Below are 26,065 nucleotides of genomic sequence, written 5' to 3' on the forward strand. Positions count from 1 at the left end.
CCCACCCATCTAAAGCTAATGGTACTGATGATTTGATACCAAGATCAATGATTTCAAAGTTTCATAGTGATGTACCTATGAAATAAGGCACATTGGAAGTATTGGCATCGAGTGAGATCATTGTGTTGAATCCAAATGGAATGTGATCTCTTTGAAATGAGATAGGTTAATTGTAAGACTTGGCATGACCATCCTGTAGCATTCAAAATTTTACGGATAGCCCCCATGAGCTCTGAGTTATGACCCTCAAAAGATTGACCTCCAAACATACTTAGAGCACCTTGGAGACTCTTCGGTACAGGGTGGCTGCAAATATTTGAAGCTCTCCATGGTCAGAACAAGGGTTTCACTAGGGTTCACCCACACATCTGGAGCTAATTGCACTAATGATTTGATGCTAAGATTAGCAATTTCAAAGTTACACAGTGATGTACCTATGAACTGAGGCATACTGCAAGTTTTCGCATTAAGCAAGATCAATGTGTCGAATCCAAACAGAATGTGATCTCTCTAAAATGAGATAGGTTATTGTAGACCACAACATGACTATCTCATAATACTCAACATTTCACCAATAGTTCCAACAAGCTCTAACTTATGACCCTCAGAAGATAGACCTCCAAATGCATTTAGAGCACCTTGGAGACTCTTTGGTATAGGGTGGCCACAAATGTTGGAGGATCTCCACACCCAAAAAAAGGGTGTTACTAAGGTATTAAGTAAAAATATTATGTTTTATCTCCCTCAAGTCTTTAGCATTGGGTACAGTGCAAGTTTGGTGTTAGCATTAACTAGAATCATCATTTTTTAGGTCCCTTCACATCAATTACATTAAGTAAAAACATCTTTGTTTCTTACATTAAATCAACAAGTTTGCATTTACAATATCTCAAGTGTTTCATCATTATTATATTAATACACAACTACCAAAAATTAGTGTCAAAAATAGAATAGATTTTTCTTCGTTCTACTCTTATTTAGTTTGTATCTTCATGCATGGCTACTAATCATGATGTACCTACATTCCAATATCATAAAAAATATTAGTAAATAATTGTATTAAACAAGATAACCATCGGTTCACCGAATCAATATTAAAAAAAGAACATAAGAAGTAAATGTACCTAGTCAAGTGTTCCTATAGGGTCCTCTCTTCTTTTAGGGTCTCCAATAGGGCTTCATGATCAACATTAGTAATAGTAAAAAATTCTTTTACTGGTAATCTTCATTGATGCTTCAACAACTTCACATTTGTTTCTATAATAAGATGTGAATATATGAGAATTGTTTTATGCTCCTAATAGTCTTTGAATGCAAGAATTCCACTCCTTCTAAGCATGTATGTTTGCAACCATGTTCTAGCAGCAACAACCATTGAACTAGTAGGATATGTGAATCCATCATCATTTGTGATTAGTTGTGCAAGCCTTTGTTTACCTCTTACACAATGTGCTAACTAGTAATTTGATTTCTCACCATTCCCCTATGGTGCAACCAATGCAAAGATATGTCTTGGATGAAGAAGATTTGATAAATGGTTATGCTCAACTAAAGTTTCCATGTCATCATTTCTAATAGAGGGTATCATAAACAATGGAGTAAAATAATGTGGAGCACATGTGTCCACCCACTCACTTGACTCACGGTGATCCCAATCACACTAAAAAAAACTAGAACAAAGGCAAGCTAGTTATCATGTCCAAATGGTCCATGTACTAGAATTAGAGTCTAGAATAAATGCATTTTTAATGAATCTTCAATAGTAGCACAATCTTATCTATCACCTATGGACCCTTCCTCAACCAACCAAAAGAACCTATGTACTACTGAATCAAGAGTCCCCCTTGTGATAATGTTGAACTACACCAATCAAAAATACTATGAGCATCAAGAAGATTTGCTCATGAAATCTTTAATTGCTCCTTAATTAGAGCTCTCTTCACACATGCCCCTGCTCCATCATGTTCCTCTTTCCCATGATCAAATTCAAAAAGTCTCCAAATATGAGGCACCCCCTCTCTACATGCATCCTACACAACCAATAAAATATGTGAGCATTCTTGAATTGACCTGTGTAATAATCTAACCAAATGAGATGTCTATCCATAGAAATGTCATGCTCCTATAAGAAATCAAAATAATTCTCAAAATAATGTTGCACAAACTCATGAGAGTGAGATCTATCATCACTCATGTAAAAATGGTACTCTTTGATAATCTTCTGATTATCTTTTGTGCTATTAGGGGCATGTTTATATGTTATGTGGACAAAAATAACAATCTAAATGGAGTTGTAATTCTAATATTATGTCTCATTTTGGGGTTGCAATGTGTCGTTCTCTAGAAAGTCAATGACTAATATAATAGTGTCAATGGGAAAAGTCTCCTTACACATTATAAATTGTTGATCCAACCATTGAGACCTATGACTATGCCTTGCATACTTGTAGAAAATATTTGTCTTGAAATCTAAAAATAAAAATAGCCACACTAATTTCTATTGCAACCAATTCACATCAAAATCCCTCACCTTTACTCTTCAATGTGCATTTCATTGTTTCATATACCATTTTTTTTACTAATGTCCTTACAAGATCTTGTTCGCACCCCTCATAGAAACATGTGTCAAACTTGGATAAGCCACCACATATTGAACACTTCTCATTTAGGTAGGCATTTCTATAAAAGAAACAACCATCAACATAAAAATTGATCTAGCAAGTCTCTTGATGATTTTGGAAGCCCACTAGCACAACAATTCTCCAACATTTCTTTACTATGCAAAGTAAAACAGATGGAGCATAATAGTTCATGGTGCATAGAAAACTCCACATAATATTTGCAACATGTATTTCAAATTTTAAGTGTCACACAATAAAATGGCTTGAAAAAATCAAAATCCCTTTTTGATATATGCAATCTTGGATGACTCTCTCTAAATTCTTTGAACAACATAGTTTAACTTACCTCCAAATGATGTTTAGGATGTGGTGTGTGGTTTCTAATGTCAATTCTCAACTTCAACACATTTTTAGTATTGGGTGATACTCTTGAGCTAGAGGACCAAAACTATGTAATTTCTTTCTTCACATCATCGGTTGGCTTCTTATCAAAATGTGGGAAGTCTCTCACCGAAAGCCCATATATTATTTTGAAGAGATTGTCAAATCTCTCTCGTCTAGTAAGTACTCTTCTCAAAGTTGTATAGTTTAGGTTCAAGTCAATACAAATCTGTCTCATATATCTATCCTTTCTCAAATGATGACTTACCAAAGAGGTTGTAATAACCCTTCGAGTAGCTCTCGTATCCTTCTCCTTTCTATTTTTTCTAATGCTAATGATAGCACTGAAAAGATTCTTCATAATAATGAACATTTCTTCTCATTTTCTTATTGACATGAATCTTCAATTTGGAAAGCATAAGTCTCATCTCTTGCATCTTTAATAAGTGCATAAAAAGTTGACATTACTCCACCACTATCTTGTTGTCGAAAAACATCTTATATAGTCTTGAAGCCCATAATTAAATGGTTCTTTGTGATTTTTTTCCTTCCAAATTAGTAATAATTATTTCATCAATTTCAATTATCCATTTTGGTATTCTATGACCTTCATGGTTATTATAATTAGGAGATATGTAACATTCTTGTGCATTTACATTATGAACTGATAAATTTTTATCCTCCAAATTTTCAATCCTGGCACTATCATTATTAATTGGTACATTTTCATTCGCCAACTAAACATATTCATTTTCTGACTCTATGATTTCACCTTCGATCAATACGTCATCAACTTGATTCATATTTAACATACCTTGTCTCTTTCTTCGGTGATTTACCATGTCTCTTTCCTTATATGTTGCAATGTCTTCATTCAATACCTTCCTTTTGCATTTAGCTTTTTGACAACTATTGCTCCCCATTTAGAAAACAATACTGGACACCTAATCAAATCTTGTTGCAACATTTTTGGGTGAATGGACCCCAAACAATCTTTTTTCTCCAAACCTATGAAAATGGCCCCTAAAAATTGTGATTTTCAGGTCTACAGTGATAGAGAATATTTTGGGAAAAGTTTGCCAGTAAAACAATTTGAGTACCCCATCCTATATTGGGTATTTGATTCAAGATTGGATACCCGATATGATATCGAGTACCTGAAATGATCACCCAAAATTTGGAGGGAAATCAATTGGGCAAGTGTAGGAAATCAGCAACTATTATATATTAGTTTATATTAGTATATATTAGTATATTATTGTTATTATTAAATTTAATATAGTAATATATGATTATTATTATTATATAATATATTAATATTATTATTATATAGAAATATATGATGATGATTATTATTATAGTAATAGGGTTGTAGGCTAGGGACACATGTCGTGATGCAATCAGTCAAATGGGGTTTTTGGCTAGCCCACGACCCCATTCGACCAATAGAATTGATTACCCTATGTTCCTAGGGGTGATTGATCATATTGTAATTTAATAAACTATATAATACTATGCCATAATTTCTAATACTATGTAATAATATATATTATAGTAATATATATTTAATATAATAATAATATATAGATAATATTTATAATATTCTAGATACTATATAATAATATATAGTAGTATGATACTAATATACTATCGAATCATATTTCATATCATGTATAATATTATAACAATAAAATTTGTTATATAATATAAAACAAATTTATATAAAATAATAGTATTCAAATATATCATTATATTTTAAATGTGAAAACATATTTAAATATGTTAGTTAACTTTTTGTTTAAAATGCACAATTATTTCCCACCTTTGAAATTTTGTTTTTGCCACCACATTCAAGTACTCAATTTTGGGTCAAGTACCCAATTAGACTTGGTATTTATCAGAGCTCTTTGGTCAACTCAAAAAATGTGTTTGAGACATGTTTCAATGACATTCAAACTTCGAATAGTATCTAGTAATATGTTTTTCATCAAAATCCAATGAAATGAAAAGGGCTTTTTGATAACACTCTCAAGATTCCCTCAATATAATTGTTGTCAAATTCTGAGTTTGATAAGTATTTATTAACTAATTTTTAATGAAGATGTTTGTAAACTATTGATTAACATATTGATTGAAAAATAGTTATAACTTTCAAACCATATAACATTTTTGAAATCCAAAAGTTGTGTCACATTCTATGCTTCACCTAATCTAAGAAAAAAAAAGTTGTAAAGTTTTCAATTAGTTAAGGTGGTTAGATATGGGATATTTTTTATTCAAAAAAAGTTATAATAGAAAATTTATATTTAATTATTTATTTGAAATAAAAATACTCAAAAATATGTTATATTCAAGCATGAGTCTACCTTTTATATCTATAATTTTATTTAAAAATATTATCATTTGATTTTGATTAAAGTGATCAAACATACACCTACTTTTTATTTTCGCCTTGAAATTTTTATAATACTGCATTAAAATTCAAGATTTTGACAACTCAAATAATTGTTTCTCCACATAAGACCTAGTAATTTAGAAACTACATTCAATTTCCTATAGATTCCTTTCTTACAATTTTTTGATATAAAGCCCATAGCTACTTTAAAATTATGTGTCAACATAATCTTGATTTGTTGGTTTTCCACTGCCACTTAAGGCTATAGTTTGGTTTACCATGATCCTTCACACACCCTATATAGTATTCTATATTATCTATAGTATTATGAATATTATCAATATTTTATTATATATAATAGTAAAAATATATTATTAAATATACTACTATAATATATATTTTAACATAGTATTAGAAATTATTAAATAGCATGTTATAGAGTTTATTAAATTACAATATGTCTCTAAGGGTCCTAGGACTACATGTCATGATGAAATGGGTCAAAGGGGGTTGTAGGTTAACCTACAATCCTATTTAAGCCATATGATTGATAACAATATGTCCCTAGGTGTCCTAGGGACAAATGTCATGATGAGATGGGTCGAAGGGGGTTGTAGGCTAACCTATGACCCCCTTTGACCCATATGATCAATTATAATATGTCCTTAGGAACATGTCATGATAGAATAAGTCAAAGGGGGTAATAGGTTAGCCTACGACCCTCTTGACCCATATGATCAATTATAGTGTCCTTAGGGGTCCTAGGACCCCGGACCCCTAGGGACACATGTCATGATGAAATGGGTCAAAGGGGATCATAGGCTAGTAGGACCACTAGTGACAAGTGTTGTGATGAAATGGGTTGAAGGTAGTCATAGGCTAGCCTACAACCCCCTGCGATCCATATGATCAATTAGAATATGTCCCTAGGGGTCTTAGGTCATGAAGAAATGGGTTGAAGGGGCCTATAACCCCCTTTGACCCATATAATCAATTACAATATGTCCCTAGCCTAGACCCCTAGGGACATGTGTCATGATGAAATGGGTCAAGCTAGCCTACGACCCTCTTTGACTCATAAGATAAGATAATATTATTAATGTCCAACAAAAGACCACAACTTGGGTCCTATGGGACTAAAAACTTACAACAAGAAAAAAGAAGACAAACGAAGTACCAAATGGTGTCCATAAAAGAACAAGCACAATAAAAGAAGAAGAAAGAAAGAGACATCACGAAAAAGATTAGATATCTATCCTCATAGGGAAAAAGTCTCACAATGACTGATCTGTGCGACTACCAGAGACCCTATGATGAAGCTGAGTGCTACGAGAGGAGTGTCACTAGCAAAGAGGTCCCCTACAAGGTCTCACAGATCTAGAATGGCCTGTGTTAGGGAAACTGTATGGTCACCTCACGCCCCAAGTTGGAGTTAAGGGTGAGAAGAAGGTCGTAATAAGTTGTGTCTGTAGAACAAGATTTAGTATGCAAAGAACATTAACAATGAAGTAAACATTCACAAACTAAAATTAAATTTACATATATGTTTAGACAAAGAAAGCAAATAAGAAATGCAAACCTCAAAAGAGAAAACACTCCATGCTTCCTTGATTTTGTAGATGTGTCCTTTGATGTGGATGTATGCTCAAAGTTGCTTCAATGGTGGAGATGGATAATAGCAAATTGGTAGCTTTGTGAGCTCTCAATTTGGCATTATAAGGTTAAGATTGATGACTTTGGTTCTCAAAATAGCATGGTAACTTTAGCTCAAAGATTGTTGATGAAATGGCTTGGGAAGGGATTCAATTTATAGGCCAAGGGGTAGAGGGATGGAGGGCTTAGATGCAAGGATGGGGAGATGGTTAAGGAGGGCTAAGATGCACTCAAAGGGGAGCACATGGATTGTGCTTGTTTAGCACCAATGAGAAGGTGACACTTGTCACAAGGAGGATGAGTTTTAGAGGGTAGGGTAAAGGGTTGGTTAAAGGCATGATGAGTGGGGTTGAGTATGTAAGAGAGATGTAAGAGGAATGAGTGTGGAAGAGGGAAGAGTGTGGAAGATGGATGTAAGAGTCATGAGTGGGCTTATAAGAGTCTTTTATGGTTTGTAAGAGCACTCATGACTTGGTGGTTGGGATTTTTGAGGGGAGACTTTGGTTTGGTTTAGGAAAGTCTTAAACTTGTTTAGGGAATGTGACAACATTAGGGAGTGGATTAGGCTTGGATTTAGGATTAGATTAAGGATGTTAGAGATGTGCAAGTGGATGGCATTAATGAGGGTGGGTGAGTTAGTGGCTAAGCTAGGTTAGCATGGGTGGATGGGGTGGATTAGGCTTGGGTTTAGGATTAGATTAAGGATGTTAGAGATGTGCAAGTGGATGGCATTAATGAGGGTGGGTGAGTTAGTGGCTAAGCTAGGTTAGCATGGGTGGATGGGGTGGATTAGGCTAAATGAAGGATTAGGGATAAGTTAGGGGTTTTTAGATTTGAGGATTTTATTTATCAAATAGATTTATTTAATAAATGGGGATTTTTGGAATTAGATAGAAGAATAGGATTTAATTGATAAATGATAGGTTATTTGATTTATCAATTAGGACTATAGATGATTAATTAAATTAATCAGCTAGGGGATGGCAAAGGAGTAATTAAATAGGAATTTAATTAATGATGCCTTTAGAGATGGTTAAATTAGATTACCAAAGTGGTATAATCAAATTTAGGTGTCTATAGTGCCTAGGTCTAACTCCTGGGAAACGATAGCTATAAAGTATGGTCACGAATCTGTAAGGACTCAAAGAGATAGAGCGCAATGCAATAATGATTGGTGTACCTAAAAAAAATTGAGAGGGATCTGCAATCTCTAAATAGATAGTAAAATCTCCCTCTAATCTCGTAGTATATGGGGCATCTAAAAAGAAAATGTATCTCAGATTCTACCTTTGCTAAGGTACAAAGTGTACACACCTAATCCTCTCTAGCAATATAGTAATCAGCCTGGATCTCAAGTTTGTGTGAGCCCACCCTAAAGGAGCCAAGGAAGATACATAGGGCATGTGTCTAGTATCTGTGTAAGTACTTAGGGCATACAATAATCCCATCCTAAATATCTAAGAAGTGCTCGACGTAGAAAGCCATCCTTAGATGTAGTCCCACTAGAGGATCCACCTAGGTCCATATGATATACTGCCTACAGATGTTAAGTCTGACATGCCTATTCAACTCCTATCTAGAGGGGAGTAGATGAGCAGAGTGTCCAATGAGAACTAGTAGGGAGGGAGATGGTCAATGTTGATCCCAAATGAACTTAGCAGGATAGTAGCTTAAGCATACCAACAGTGAGCTCTAGTAGCTAGATCAAAGTTTGCAATAGCAACTAAGGAGCAATAGGCTAAGTAAGAGTATCTGAATTCGATGGAGGAGCAAAGTTTAGGTACACTCGATCATGGCCCAATCCAAGTCTAAAAGGGAAGGACCCCAAACCACCAAACCATAGAGCATTGTAGGTCTTACTAAGGAATCCAAGAGGGATAGCTTAGATGATGTAACCTGAAAGTGGTGTCTAAAGCATTATTTCTCAAGCATGGCAAGGGAACCTAACCCTTTACTGATTTGAGGTTGAATGGTTGATCTCAAGCTAAAACAAGATCCAACAAACTTAACTCCAAGGTATGTGTAAGATGATGTAATCTCAACTTCCTGACTTTAGAAGTGAAAATGGAGATGTGAGGTCTTCAGCCTATTGAAGACTATAACATGAGTCTTCTCAAGGTTCATGACTAGCTATCTCATGTCACAAAAAGATGCAAGTCTATCCAAAAGCCTCTGAAGACCTTCAAGAGAAAAAGAAAGAAGAACCACATTATCAACAAAGAGAAGGATGGAGATCAATACTTGGTGTAGATGACAACCATCACCTAGAAGCAAGGAGTCACTAAGAAAAACCTCGAGCTCATCAATATAGATCTTGAAGAAGGTGAACAAGAGAGGGCAACCCTTCTTCACCTTAATGGTACTCTAGATTGGGTCAAAGAGGCCCTCTATAGTCTTGATTCTACTAATCAATGTCTCATATAACCTCATGATAGTCATCAATAAGATCTGAAAATACCAACATCTCTCAATCTCTAAAAAAGGGTTGCTTTAAGGATGGAATCAAAAGTCTTATGAAAATTCATAAAACAATAGTAGACTTTCTTCGAGTGGTGTCAAGCCTCCTCGATAATAGTCCATAGTGTAAAGATATGATCCATGGTCTGGTGGTCTACCTTGAATCTTGCTTGACCCTAAAATAGTATTCAATGTTGTAGCATAAAGTTTGGCAATACCCAATCATGATGGTCCTATAATTTTTGGGATCAAAGGCTAGCCCAAACTTATGGATCGAGTGAATAACATGTTTTGACCAAGAGTCCAGAAAACTAAAACAAACCACTGTATTAAAGAGTATAGAGAGATAAGGGCCAAGGATCATGGTACCAAACTTGAAGAGCTCGGCTTGAAAACCCTCCTCATCAACCACTCTACTGCATCTCATAAGTTTGATTGCCTTGTATATGTTGGAGGTGGAGAATAAGTGACAATGGGAGAGTGGGCTAGGAAGGGGAGTAAGCTAACCCATGATGTCATACAACATGGAGACATGGGAGGTAAGGAGACAAAGGTTAGGGGTGGACTAGGGTTGGTAACACCAGGGGAACATGATGCACCAAAACAACTTGGGATACTGAATAAACATGTCTAGGAGAGACTGCCATGTGAAGCAATAAATAATCGCTTCTTATGATGAAGAAAGCATTAATAGGAGAGTCATAAATTGGTGAAAGCAAGGAAATGAGTATCAAAAGCCAAGCACAAGAAGTAGTGAAAAGTTTTACAGTCATCATCAAACCACTGGTTAATGGGACAAGTATTCCATCAAATAGATCTAGGAGTATTGGGAATGGAGTGGTGAGGGATAGAAAGGAGAGCCAATTCCAAAATTATAGTAGCTAGTGAGTAAAACATGGTGGACACCTGACTATGATCTTTCTCAAATAAAAAATGAAGATGTCTTGATCACTATCCTCGAAACAGAAATGGGTATGGGGGTGGATCTGGGCAGGGTGACTAGAGATGAGTGGTAGAGTGTGGGATGAAACATGAATTGAAAGGCTAAGAAGGGCATGATTAGTCAGGGGAAGATGGAAGATAGTAAAATTTTGGATGGAGGGGAGAAAAAAAGAAATAATGAAGATATAATCAACCATGCTTTTACCCCCACTATGAGGCCAACATGTAAAATGCTCAAAACCTGGGAAGCAAGAGAGGCCATTCAAAATCACTAAGTCAGAGGACTCACAGAGCTAGAGAAGGTGGTGACCATAGCAAGCTAGAGGTCCATTGTGATCCTTAGAAAAACATTAAAGCCCCATACTAGTAGGATCCTTCTTGGTAGTACAAATCAAGTTAGACCCACAGTCACACTGGGGGTTCTGGAGATCTTTAGTTTGTGCATTAAAAACTCCTAAGATGATGATGTCACTCATAGCCCCAAACTTGGAGATGCTCTCAAATAGGTCTATATAAGGGTTCTCATTCTCAACACTATGAGTGGCATAAAATGAGGAAGTTAGTAGAATGTAACAAATGGCAACGCAGATATGTCTTTGATGGTGACTGGTGCCTCCAACCTGCATCCACATAAATTTGGCATGAGTGTCAAAAAGAACTAATGTGGTAGTATTGAATAGATCATCTCTAATCAAATAAGCAACCCTACTGAAACTACGCACACCACCTAAAGTGTAGACCTCCTCTCTATAAACTGAAAGCCGTTGGTACCTTGTGTAACATGGAAGGGGCTAAGCAGGACTCTCATGAGTCTCGATAACAATCAACAAACTAGCATACCCAACTACATCATGAAGTAAGCTTGGAAAAGACCACAAGGAGCCATTTCCATTCAAACAATTGACAAGTAGAGAGCAATTAATGGCTTAGAATTGCCCAATTGTTGGTTCTTAGACTGCCATTTGGCTTGGGTATGTCTCGTATCCCAACCCTTGGGAGGTGAGTCATGAATAACTGTATTTAGATTCCTTCTTAGTTCTCATTTCCTATTACTCCTTGCTTCTACCATGAGACTCCTAGAGTGATTTAGTTTAGCTACCTATGATTTTGTGAGGTCCTCATCAAGAAATATCTTTGTGAGAAGAAGGAAGAGCTTCTTCTTTACCCTAAGAGCTTGTAGCCAATCAACTAGTGAGAAAAACTTAAGAAAAAGGGTGCCATTGTGTCCAAACCATGCTTTGTCTAAGTAATATTAGAAATACCCTATTGCTTGCTGAGAAATGAGTAGCTATGGGGAGAGGATCAATGGAGGACGAAGGAAGGCCTCTAACCTGAAGGTTGAGTTCCTTGAAGCACCTAACACAATCTTTTGCCAACTTCTCTTGGATAATTTTTTCAAGTAGTGCTAGATTTTTTGCAAGTGGAGGCCCAAGTTTTAATTTGTTCCTCTTATTCCATCAAAAGAGATGTTTGTTTATTAACAAGCTCAGTCTTCTTGTCCTTGAGGTTTCTAATATCCTTGAAGTCTTCAATAATGGAGCTAATATCTTTTGTAATGCCTATTGTTTGTGTGGTAAAAGTTTCAGAGAGGTCTTCGATGTGTGAAGAAATAGCCACAACTTGCTAGTTCAAGTCATTTAATGATTGAGATAGGGAGTGAATAGTATCCTAGAGAGTTTGACTCACTTATTCAAACTTCCAAAATTGTACTAAGAGACCTTAGGAAATTGTTCAGAGGGAAAGATTTGTGACTTTCAGAGCTTCATTATCCTTCTCTAATAATGTCAAGTAGTCAACTATCTACTCTAATGTTGTTGGATTAGGTGGGGGGTCTATGATTCAAAACAATACTAAGCAATATATGAATAAACAATACTAAGCCATATTTTAATAAACCAAAGTAGATATTATACCAAACATTCTGTCGAATAGTTCACATGCAATCTTGTCTTGTGGGTGGATAACCTTCTTGTAGAGATATTTTGTTAAACACTTGGTCATCAACTATAGAAAGTGCCAACAACTAGCATACTAGTCCCTCCAAAGTATAATGGCTCTATTATAGCCCACAGTACTTGGCTTAACTGCAGCTTGCACTGATAATAGGAAGGAGGCACAAAATGGAACCTACACATGGCATCTAATCATGGCATCTTGATACCTTACTTACACTTCACCATAGGATCTCCAATCAAATGCCAGGGCTAGGGCATGGGATCTCCATTCGAATGCTAGGGATCTACACACACTGCTTTTGATCATAGTAGATGACCTCAAAGAATGAAGTTGAAAAGAACTCACACATGGTGTCAAATCATAGCATATGATCACAGCATCTCCGAAGGTCTTGGGTTTAGTGGGCTCCTTGTCATAGCTTGAAACTAGGATATGACCGATTACAATATGTCCCTATGATCCCTAAGGACACATGTCATGATGAAATGGGTCAAAGGGGGTCATAGACTAGCCTACAACCCCCTTCTACCCATATGATTGATTACAATATGTCCCTAGGGGTCCTATAGAACCCTTAGGAACACATGTCATGTTGATCAATAATTATGTAATTATAATAAATACTAATATATATATATATATATATATATACAAAATATAATAATATATAATAAGTAAACTGTATAATAATATATAATAAGTAAATTCTATATACTTATATAATTGTCCACACTTAATTTCCCTCCAAATTTTGGGTGTCAATTTGAGGTATTTGCTAATGGAATGGGTGCCTAATATGGGATTGAGTACCTAAATTATTTTACTGACAGACTTTTACCAAAATATTATCTTTTGCTATAGACTCGACAATCACATTTTTTTGGCTTTTTCACGAAGTTCAAGAGTATTTTAGTAGACAAAACTTTTTTTTGGGTTCCATTGTTTGAAAAGATGACTACAAAACTTCATAAGGTGTCCAATATTATCATTTGAATGGGGAGGAGTAGTCATTGAAAGGCTAAATGCAAAAGGAAGATATAGAATAAAGACATTGCAATAAATAGAAAAAGAGACAAGGAAAACCACCAAAAGAAGAGACATGCTATGTTAAATGTCAATCAAGTTGACTATTTATTGATGGAAGGTGAAATTGTAGAGTTGAAAAATGAATATGTTCTGTATGAAAATGTACCAATTGATAATGACAATGTCAAGATTGAAAATTTGGAAAATGAAAATGTACTAGTTCATAATATGAATGCTAGGATTGGCTATGTCAAAAATGAAAATGCACAGGAACCTTACATATCTCCTAACTATAACTGAAATGAAGGTCCTAGAACATCAAGATGGTTAATTAAAATTTATGAAATCATTATTAGTAATTTTGAAGGAAAAAATTCACAAAGAACCATTTGGTTATGGACTTCAAAACTATATAAGATGTTTTTAAGCAAAAAGACAGTAGTGGAACAATGTCAACTTTGTATGCACTTGTTAAAAATGAAAAGGATGAGACCTATGCTTTCCAAATTGAAGATTTGTGTCATTAAGAAAATGGAAAGAAATGTCATTATTGTGAAGAATCTTTTTAGTGCTCTCAATAGTATTGAGAAAAATATCAAGGAGAAGGACAAGAGAGATGCTCAAAGGATTATTACAACCTCTTCTGTAAGCCATCATTTGAGAAAGGGTAGATAGATGAGACAAACTTGTATTAACTTGAACCTAAATCATACTATTTTGAGAACACTTACTAGATGAAAGAGAATTGATGATCCTCTTCAAAATGATATGTGGGCTTTTAGTGGGAGACTTCCACATTTTGATAAGAAGCTAACTAATGATGTGAAACAAGAAATTACACAATTTTGGCACTCTAGCTCAAGAGTCTCACCGAATCCTAAAGACGTGTTGAAGTTGAGAATTGGCATTAGAGACCGCATGCCACATTCTAAATATTATTTGGAGGTAATTCAAATTATGTTCTTCAAACAATTTAGAGAGAGTCATCTAAGATTGCATGTATCACAAAGGGCTTTTGAATCTTTGAAGCCATTTATCGAGTGCCACTTAAGATTCAAAATACATGTTGTAACAAATATGATGCGGAGTTTTCTATGCATCATGAATTATTACACTCCATTTGTTCTAGTTTGCATAGTAATGAAATGTTGGAGAATTGTAGTGCTAGTGGGCTTCCACAATCATCAAGAGAATTACTAGATCAATTTGTATGTCCTTGGGTTGATGGTTGTTTCTTTTATAGAAATGCTTGCTTAAATGAAAAGTGTTTAGAATATGGTGGTTTATCCAAGTTTATAACATGTTTCTATGAGGGGTGCAAACAAGATCTTGGAAGGACAATAGTTTTTAAAAAAAGGTATATGAAATAGTGAAATACACATTGAAGAGTGGTGAGGGCTCTAGCTATGAATTGGTTGCAAAAGAAATTAATGTGGCTCATTTTATTTTAGATTTCAAGAAAAATCTTTTCTACAAGTATGCAAGGTATAGTCATAGGTCTGAGTGGTTGGATCAACAATTTAGAATGTGTAAGGAGACTTTTCTCATTGGCACTATTATATCAGTTGTTAACTTTGTAGAGAAATACATATTGCAGCCTCAAAATGAAACACAATCTCAGTAGTACTACTCCATTCATATTGCTATTTTTGTCCACATAACTTATAGACATGCCCCTAATAGTGCAAAAGATAATTAGAAGATTATTAGAGAGTACCATTTTTACTTGAGTGATGATAGATCTCACTCTCACGTGTTTGTGCAACATTGTTTCAAGAATTATTTTGATTTCTTGTAGAAGCATGATATTGCTATGGATAGACATATTATTTGGTTAGATAATTACATAGGTCAATTCAAGAATGCTTATATGTTTTATTGGTTGTGTATGATGCACATAAAGAGGGGTTGCCTAATATTTGGAGTTATTTTTAGTCCGACCATGGGAAAGGGGAACATGATGGAGTAGGGGAATGTGTAAAGAGAGCTCTTGTTAAGGAGCAATTGAAGATTTCAAGAGCAGAGCTTCTTGATTTTCATAGCATTGTTGATTGGTGATTGGTGTAGTTCAACATTATTACTAGGGGGCTCTTGATTAAGAAGTACATAGCTTCTTTTGGTATTTTGAGGAGAAGTCCATGGGTGATAGATCATATTGTGCTACTATTAGATATTCTTCAAAAATACATTCATTCTAGATCTCTAATTCTAGTACATGGACCATTTGGACTTGATAGCTAGTTTGTTTTTGTCCTAGTAGTTTTTAGTGTGATTGGGATCATTGTGAGTTGAGTCAATGGGTAGACAAATGGGCTCCACATTATCTTACTCCATTGTCTCTCATACCCTCTATCAGAAATGATGACTTGGTGTTAGTTTGTAATTTTTAGAGTCGCTATTTTTATTCTTTATTTTTGGTTCACTCTCATTTTCAAATGTTTATGTTGAACCATTGGTTCTGCCAAGAGTCAAATGTAATTTGAGGTATGATAACATTTCAATTAATCATTCACAAACCTCATCCTTTCAATACCTTCTTCCCCCAAGCTAATTGTTGACCATGTTCAACCCCGAGTTCCCTTTGTAAACAATTTGGTTAAGGCAATTGTTAGTGATTTATTTTTCTTTGGTATGTCTTGAACTTTGTGTACCCCTTGTACCATTTGAACTAAGTTCAAAAGGTTTAATTGGTTCATCATTTCAAACCATTTTTTAGTCCTCGTGCAATATGGTTGACGGGCCCTATCTTTTTACACCACGAAGTCTGATTCTTAGAAAATGTGTTACAGTTGGATGCCTTTTTGGGTCTGACATGGATCATGTGTGATGTCATCAATCACAGATGGTTAATAAATCAAAGTAAGGTAATTATCAAATATCATGCCAAGAGTTTTTTTGAAAGGGTGAAAGAGAAATTTGGCACATGTGGAGGCAACATATCATTTAAATTGCCCACTTTACATTTATTGTTAGGCACTACCTTGTCACATCCTCCTATTTTTGTGGCATGTGTAATTAATTATGCCCTTCCCATGATTAATCCCCTAATTTGTCTATGAATTATATATGAGTGAAATTTCCCTTCTTTGAAGACATGTTTTTCTTTAGTTGATTGAGTGTCGATAGCAAGAGTTTGAAGAAGTGAACTTTTCTTTCGTAGTCATGATAATTTATGTTATTCGTGTAATTCTTGAACCCTTTAATCCTTTTTCTTTCACTTGTTAGCAGAAGAAATTAGGTTTGCTTTTTTGAATTTCAAGCAATGGTAGGGACTTTTAAACCATGAACTCTACTATGCACATTTTTGGGAATACCCACAGTTTGTGTAGTAAATCTCCTATTGTATCAAACATAGATCTTTTAGGGGTTGATCTAGGTGAGGTAATGGAAAGATTATGTAAGAAATTAGCATAGACCTTCTCTATCAAAGTCTTAAACACTAACTTTCTTATGGCCTCCAATTTCCCACAAGCCTACCCATGTTCATAATTTATTCATGAATGCAATCAGAGATACGATATAACTAGTGGAAATATTTTGAAGAAAGATAAAAGCATATTGATGAATATCTCTAGGGAGACCATGTCTAAGTTGTTCCATTTTTAAGAGCAAGAATTTGTAGATTTGACTCCTACATTATGACAGGCTAGATTTTTCTTGAAAAGTTAGATGTTTATAGAAATTTCATTGTGAAGAGCTGGACTGCAACCACTTATAAAGGTGGCTCTAGGTTGCCCATGATTCTCAAGAAAGTTCATATGAATCCCTAGGTTCACAATGTCATGGTATTGTTGCATCGAATTTGCGGTTCCCCAGATGTGTCTTCCTTTGAGAAATGGATGTATTTTTATATCCAAATTATTTTGAAAGGATCTCAATTTTTAGACTGGACCGAATTGATTGCTATCTCTTTAAGAAGTCATCTCAGAGGAGCTTTAAGTATGAAGAAAGATTTTTATGTCTTCCTATTTGACATATATGATAGCTAGTATATAAGATTTCTGGTATTTACCTCGTGAACCCTAGATGGAAAATATCACAATATATAACTATTACCCTATGTTACACCGAGATAAAGTTTTAGAAAGTTTTAGGAAAGTTCATGACACCTTTTTAGGGAAGTTGTGCTTTGAAATTAAAAGTCCTCTTCATTGTAGGTTTTCTTCCGAATCCCTAAAATTTGTCCAAACCTTTGGTAGTATTTTTATTCAATTTCCCAAGTTTACCTATGTGAGGGTGGGTGGTTTTCATGAAGAACCTTTGAGACTCCCTAAGTTTTCCCTTGATCGTTTCATATTGGATGAAGTATCTTGACAACTTGTCTCAATCATAAATAAATTCTCAACTGATGAAGCTTCTGATGTCATTTTTCCACTCAATCTAGGTAAGCTAACCTATCAAAGTATGGAAGATGCTATGTGCATAAGTTTAGATTTAATCAATGTCCATCTTGGCTCCTATCATTCTAGGTAGAAATTTGATAGCGAAGGGATAGCTCATAGCCTATTTGATTATCGTGTGAAGTTTTTGTATGATCCTAATGTTGAAGATTATTAGGAAGATTGTGCAGATGAGTTATATGTTTGGAGGAGAGAATATAGTAGATTCATCATTTCCCAAATTAGACATTTTTGTTTAAATTTGGATATCGATGTCTCTAGTATAAAAGAAGATAAAAAAGATTTAACAGGCACTCAAAAATTAGAATCGTAAATTTCTAGCAAAGTAAGTATTAATTGAGAGTTTGAAGAAGAGGATAACCTCCTTGATAGAAAAAAGATAGTGTTTGAGAGGACCAATTCTTGGTTAATAATGAAAAAGGAACAATGTGCTTAGTAATCAATTGATTCTTATTCTAATGTCCATTTCAAACCTATAGGTAATATGAGGTCTGCAAGGATTAAAAAGGTGCAAAGCAATAATCCCCTCTAGTGAAAAAGGCATGCTCTAAGAGGAGAAGCAATATGGAAATGCTTGTTGGATCAAGTGAAGCTAGTCAGGTTGATAGTGAGCCTAACATGGATTTTGATGGCATCCTAATTGATAATCTTCAGTGAGTTCAAATGATAGTATGAACTTCTCCACAAAGGATGGAGAACTTGAACACTCTAGTTAAAGACAAGGAACTTTAAAAGGCTTTGGATTCCACACCCAATTGGCTAGTGGCCTCAGTTAATAAGAAAAGAATCTTTAATCCATGTTTTCTTCCCTATCAATGACATCGTGAATAAATAAATAGCCAGAGCCCCAAAATCTAAAAGGACTAAAAGTTCAGCTAGGATAGTGTTTGACCAAGACATAGGTAACAACATTGTAGAAGTGGTGACTTATAACCCAAAGGATGATACTGGTACATTAGACCCGAGTAACTTTGAGATTACTTGTACCAACCTAGGGGTGATTAACTGAGAAACAAAGGAGCATTGGGTGGATTCATCCACAAAACAAATTATTCTACAATCACAAAAGGATGGTATTGAGAAGAAGAGATTGAAGGCAGAAATCCATACGATGGTAGAGTACATTGGATCATTAAAAGGGCAAAGTGTTGTGACTGACGGTTCATCTCAGCTCACATTTGATCCCAATGCACCTAAAAATCAATAGCTTATGGATGATTTGAAGAAGGGGAAAACCATTATCTCTTTCATCCATAATTAGATTGATTGTATGATAAATATGCTTACTAAGTGTGTACGAGACCTACATAAGATATTTACTCTTGCTGAAGTGATGATAGGTGAGGCTCATATATCAGATGATGATATGGAAAGAGGAATTTGAAAGGCTATCCACTATGGTTACATAGCTAGTAGATGTGGAGGAGTATGGCCATGATAAATTCTTAGAGGAAAATCTTTTGCAGATGGTCAATGCAAGGTTGATCTATATATTGTGAAAAAACATAGCTTGGCGAGTTTCTAATTACTGTTCAATCATTTTCCACATTCAATCTTTTGAGAAGGAATTCAAAACAATTTAAGAAGGTATGAATAAAGACCTATAGATTGTCAGTTCAATTTTCCTAGTGCCTTTCAAAGAAGGAGGTTTAGACATAGAGACATTGGTTAGGCAATATGAAGAACTGCCATATGAAATCAAAAATGGAGTGGACTTGACTGTGGCAGACCTTATCAAGCTTGCTAAAGTTGAAACTATGGTTAGCATGTGTAGCCAGTAGCTTTTAGAATACCTAGAAAGTGTCACTAGAATGAAACAGGATAGGGACACGTGGAAGAATTGCCTGCAGAGGATAAAGAGCCTAAACAAGAATACCATGTCAGAATTCATTGGTATATACAGAGTCTAGAAATTGGCACAAGGACCTCTTGCTCAAGATGAAGATGATTTTGGTAATAAGAAATTTGATCTGTTCTACCGAGAAGGTCTACGGTTTGAGCCCGTATAGCCCTATACAATGAAAAAACTCTTCTATGTTTTCTCGCTCATATTGTCCCTACGATCCGATGCTAGTTTGAAATGAAAAGAAAAAAAAAGCATCCAATTTATTTTCTATTTAAAGGAACTGACGACTTATACAGAAGATCATTAAAGAAAAAGTAAAGAGGAAATACGAAAATAAAAAAAATTGGAATTATTCATAATAGAATAAATAGTCTTTCGACTGCGATCTAGAGCAGACTCTTATTCTTCAATATCTCTATTATAAAGAAGAGCCTAAACAAGAACACCATGTCAGAATTCATTGGTACATACAGAGTCTAGAAATTGGCACAAGGACCTCTTGCTCAAGATGAAGATGAGGAAGAAGAAGAGCCGCTAAAGAATCATGATGATGATTCTCTCTAGAGAATCTTTACTTTATGCTCTTTTCATTTTCAAGTTTTAAATCAATTGCTTCAAGGGTCTATGTACCCATTAAAGACTTGGTTATTTTAACTATTTTAAAACTATCTAAGATTCAGGTTTTGATGGAGATTCTCAGACATCACTTTGTTTAAACTAGAAACTCAGTAGTGTTAGGGGTTGGCAATTTTTTGATGGATATCATACTGTGAACTTTTATCTAAGTTTTAATAGTTATACAAATGTTTTAAGTTTTCCAACATTGTATCTGAACAAGAATGTTCTTTTTGGAATGAAAGATCTAATCATTCGAGTATTATATGCTTTGGATTGCTCGTTGTTGATTTAGTATTGAATCAATACCAAACTATTTAAATATATTCCTTCCTGGTGTTGGATATTATATTGAGTATATGTTAGATAAGTTATCTATTTTGTATGCCTTTATGAGAAGTGATTGATAGAGCAATTGTGCATTCTCTTTGTTTTATTCTTTCTTGTTTATTTAATTGTTGTTTATCTTATTATCCTTCTATCCAAGAATAGGTGGGAAGCCTTGCTACTTTCTAGTTAAAAGTGATTCTTATTCAAAAGGATGTTTTGATTAAATATCTAATAAGGTTGTTGAACCTTACCAACAAAGAAGAATTAAGGAAGTTAAGATTCCTCAACTGTTGGGAAATTGTATTTCTCTTATAAATTTGGGCATAGAAGTTCTTAATTATTTGTTTTGATTAAAAGATAAATATGTACACCAACTATTGGAAAGTTCAATTGAGCATAACCATCTATCGGATCTTCTTCAACCAGGACAAGTCTTTGCATTGGTTGCACCATAGGGGAATGATGAGAAATCAAATTATTGGTTAGTACATTATGTAAGAGGTAAAAAAAAGCTTGCACAATTGATTACAGATTATGATGGATTCACATATCCTACTAGTTCACTTGTTGTTGCTAGAACATGGCTATAGATGTACATGCTTAGAAGGAATGGAATTCCTGCATTTGAAGACTATCAAAAGCACAAAACAATTCCTATATATTCACACTTATTATAGCAACAAATATGAAGTTATTGAAGCATCGAGGAAAACTAGAAGTAAAAGAACTTTTTAAGATTAGTAATGTTGATCAGAAAGCCCTATTGGGGACCCTAAAGTAGAGAGAGGACCCTACAAGAACACTCGACTAGGTATATTTACTTCTTATGTTCTTTGTTCATAATGATTTAGTGAACTGATGATTATCATGTTTAAATTCAAGTAACTTATTATTATGTAGTCATGATACTAATTTTTTTATGATATTGGAATGTAGGTGCATCATAAAGAGTAGTCATGCATGAAGATAAAAGCCGAATAAAGAGCAAAATGAAGAAAATCTATTCTATTTTTTACACTATGGTTCTTGGTTATTAAGTATTGATGTAATAATGATGAAACACATGAGATATTGTAAATATAAACTTGTTGATTTAATGTAAGAAAAAATGATGTTTTTACTTAATGTAATTAATGTGGAGGGAGCTAAAAATGATGCTTTTACTTAATAATAACACAAAACTTGCACTATGCCTGATGCCAAAACTTGAGGAAGCTAAAAAATGATTTTTTACTTAATAATAACCCTAGTGACACCCTTGTTCCAAACATAGAGAGCCTACAATGTTCACGGCCACCCCATACTGAACAGTCTCTAAGATGCTCTAAGTGGGTATGTAGATCGATCTTTTGAGGGTCATAACTTAGAGCTCATGAGCGCTATTAGTGACACATTAAATGCTACAAGATAGTGATGTTGAGGTCTACAGTAACCTCTCTCTATTTGGAGAGATCACATTCAATGGTCTCACCCTTTAAATTACTTGTTTGTGCCTCCTTAGCCACTCCGTTAAACCAATGGTGTCTGATCTTTCTAATTTTTAATTTGTTGAGTGTTGTCTCAAACTTCACAAACTATCTCAATGCCTATATTGGGTACTAAGCCCTTCTCGCAGATGGATTTGAGCATGTCAATTTTGTAATGCCTATGTCCTTTCTATTTGATAGGGCCGCTTGGTAGTTAACTGCATATTCCTTCCACTTTGGTTAATGTGTTTTTTTTCTTTAATAAGATTTTTTAGTAATGCTTAGCATAAAATCCTTTAGGATCTCCAACATGATCATTGACTTACATACCTTCAGCATTGATCTAATTTATTTCCATCCAATTGCATTCATTAGTAGGGATGTATTCCTCTATACCCTTTTACGATTTCCTTTTCTTTCTTTCTCAACGGTGACCATTGTCGGGTTCTTATAGTAATAAACTACATGTAAAATTGATTACTATGATCTATGTCTTCCACCAATGCTTACTCTTCTACTTACATGGAATATGCAACCTTTGTCACATCTCATTCCAAAGTGCTTTTGGTTTTTTCTTACACCCAATCTCATTGTCATTTGCAGCCTAGCTCTGATACCATGTTGGGTTTTATGAGGATCATTGCAAATATATTTGCACTACCATAATACTTTGTATGTGTTTTCCAAATGGTAGTGACCTCTTATTTAAATTCAGAATAACCTATGAAGAGACTAGATAATTAATATAATAAACATTTAATCATTATTATTACTATTATATATATAATATATAATATTATATATATATATATATATAGTAGATGAGTAATGTTGATGTTTGGTAGCTTCTGTCGAATAAACCTATATATAATTATATATGAGATATAATTGATATATAATTATATATAGGTTTATTCGACAGAAGCTACCAAACATCAACATTACTCATCTACTATAATAGATAAGAACAGAGGATGGAACTATGGAAAAACTATTAAGATAATATCTTATACTTTCTATAATAGTCAACTACTTGTCTGTAGTTCGTCTTTCAGTCTAGATAGGAATGTTTCCTATCCTGTCTCTTTTTTCTTTAGTCCAGATAGGAATGTTTCCTATCCTGTCTCTAGTTTTGTTTCTAATTCCGTCTTTAGTCTACGTTGTTTCTTTTAGAAACAACGTCCTTGTAATTCTTTATAAGGAACATATTTGTTCCTCTGTTAATAAATGAATCATCCAAAAATCCGTTAATCTGCCAACTCTTCTTGAATCTTGTAACACAAACATTGCAATACTAATCCACTTATTTTATTTTATTTTGATGAATAGTTTTTTTTCTATTAAATAAATATTAAAGTTATATATTCACAAAAGGGGTTGGAGGATACAAGATTACCCCACAAAAGTTCACACGGCAATAAGGTCGGACAAGCTTCAAACTATTTATCAAAAAAATCAATACAAACAACCTTAGGCTACAAGAGCAGTACTAATTGAGGGGGGAGGACTGTGGTGATCATCTGAACTCCATATATTAGTGAGGTTCATTGGTGGATCAGGCAGAGAACACCCATCATTAGTAGTATCTTTTTCTTTTTCTTTTTTTATTTCCTCCTCAGTCCTAGGAGAAAAATTGTCATGGTCAGATGAGGGAAAGACCATTTAGAATAAGTGGCATTTGGCCATGTAGAAACAACATTAGGGGTGGACCAAGGAGCAACAATAGGAGCAAGACCTAGGGACTAGCCAAAGTCATGTTACAATGGAGAGGATGAGTAGTGACACCAGCCATTAGTCTCATTGCCAAGAGAGTAGTAGGGAGCCTGAGATCAAGGAGTGTGAGAGTGGTAAGTTGAAGAATTGTGGCTCCATTAGTGGCCATGGGGTGGAGTGCAGTTAGCAGAAGTAGAATCTAGTGACACTCTAGCTACAATACAAAGGGTATTACCCCAATGATTTAGTAGCTCCTGCAAACGGGCCACACAAGAGAAATCTTCTTGGCCTGTACTTGAATATGCATCATTACATTGTTACCTACCAAGAAAGCTATGAGTGGAAAGAAAAACATTTCTATCTTCCAAAGCGTGAATAAAATCTCTATTATGAAAGCATGCCAAATCTAGGTATACTTGAAGGGAATTTTGAGTGAATATCCCCTATCATATGCTAAGAAAAATTCTCCACTCTAACGGTCCATTTGGTTCATGGAAGATGATGGGAATTGGCTTTTTCATAAATGAGATTTGAAATATTTTTTGTTTGTTTCAAAATTAGCAAAATGAAATTAGAATATCAAGCTTATAATTTTGTCTCAAAACCAGGTTATCAGACTTCCCACTAACAACTAGGAATTGAAAATCAGAACCTGGTTAGATTTTTTGAGGTGTAAAAACAATAGACTGGATTGTTTTTTGGAGTCTATTGGTAACTCCAAGCTTATGCATAAAATGTACCTTCTCACTCATCTTCCGAGTGAAACAAATGGTTCAAGTGAAATTCCAAAAATAGGAATAAAGATTTGTAGAACCTTGGTTTGGCTAAATCAAGATTTATAGAAATCTTGATTTCTACAATTCCATAAACCAAATGAACCCTAAAAGACTTGAAAAAATCATGAATCCAAAGTTAATATTGTTGAGCTCTTCGATGGAACCAAAAGAAAATGCAAAAAAGACGCATGTTGTCCATAAAAAAGACATTAATAGTCAGGAACTCCTAGATGTTTGAGTCAATGGCCCAAAGGCAAGCTTTAGCATACATATAAACATTTATATCAAGAAACCTATGACTGAAAAGAACACCATTTCTATCTTTCCAAAGTGTGAATAAAATCTCCATTTTGAAAGCATGCCAAATCTTGGTATACTTAAATTGAATTCTAAGTGAATCTCCTCGATCATATGCCAAGAAAAAAATCTCTAATCTAAAGGGCCTAAAAAATTCATGAATCTAAAGCCAATATCATTGAGCTCTTTGACAGAACAAAAAAAATGCAAAAAAGACTCTTGTTGTCCATAAAAAGGACATCCCACATGTTTGAGTCGATGGCCCAAAGGTAACCCCTAGAATAGAATACACTAGTGATGGTGATCCAAATAGTATTAAAATTGTATCTCTAGTTCTATTGAGAACACTAGAGGTACCACCAGTGGTTGAGAGTATCAACCATAGGCAAGTGTGATGCCAACTAGAGGTATCCCATCTTGGGCTTACAACAAACAAAAGTACATGAATACCACTTCTAACATGGCTTGACTAGTTTATTATCCATCTTGTGAAGCATATAAAAAGGCAAAGTAGAGATTGGTAGGTCAAATGTCTAATGATCTAGATGAGTCAAACAAAACTAGACCTGCATGTCATCCCAAGTTTTGAAGCTCATAGATACTTTGCAAAATAAATCTTTAGGTGTTTTGATGCCATGTTTGAAAAGACACAGCACATTGGCACCCTGCACTTTAACAAGTGGAGCCACTTGCACTACAAAAGGGGAGACCACCAAATGCTTGTTGGCTCATAGGGAGCCCATCCCTAAAATCGTCATCAATAAAGCTATGACTTGATGGCTTCCAAGGCTCTCTAGATGACAACAAAAATGTTCCCTAGATTTGCACTGGTTCGGGCATGATAAGAAGGGTTGGAAAACCATTCCCCTTCCAAGAAGGTCTATTGATTAGGAAACCAAAAGAAATGCAATGCTTAAGAAGGATTTTCTAAGAGTCATCTCCAGTGAGAGCATGAATAACCCATTTGGCACATAAGGCAATACCCTACTTCTAAGAAGGATTTTCTAGGATTCATCTCCAGTAAGAGCATGAATAACCCATTTGGCACATAAGGCAATAAACTACTTCTGAGTGGAAATAAGGCCAAGGCCTCCAAAATCCTTGTGGAGACAACAATACTCTCAAGTGACTCTATGAAATCCATTATATCCACTCTAGAAGCCCAAAGAAAATCCCTAAGGAGCTTCTCAA

The 26,065-nt window shown here is 34.7% G+C and overlaps 1 long non-coding RNA gene across 1 annotated transcript in view; it reads right to left on the minus strand.

Annotated features, from left to right (window-relative positions):
* Nucleotides 1-1,510: 1,510 nt before the first annotated feature.
* Nucleotides 1,511-26,065, minus strand: part of LOC149560796 (uncharacterized) — a 31,369-nt gene continuing 6,814 nt past the window's right edge. The window contains exon 2 of the long non-coding RNA XR_016363380.1: nt 1,511-2,030. This is a non-coding gene — a long non-coding RNA (uncharacterized LOC149560796). The remainder of the gene's footprint in view (nt 2,031-26,065) is intronic.

Source organism: Cupressus sempervirens, chromosome 4, assembly GCF_028749045.1.
Source record: "Cupressus sempervirens isolate cs-2001-9-10 chromosome 4, ASM2874904v1, whole genome shotgun sequence".
NCBI classification, from domain to species: domain Eukaryota; kingdom Viridiplantae; phylum Streptophyta; class Pinopsida; order Cupressales; family Cupressaceae; genus Cupressus; species Cupressus sempervirens.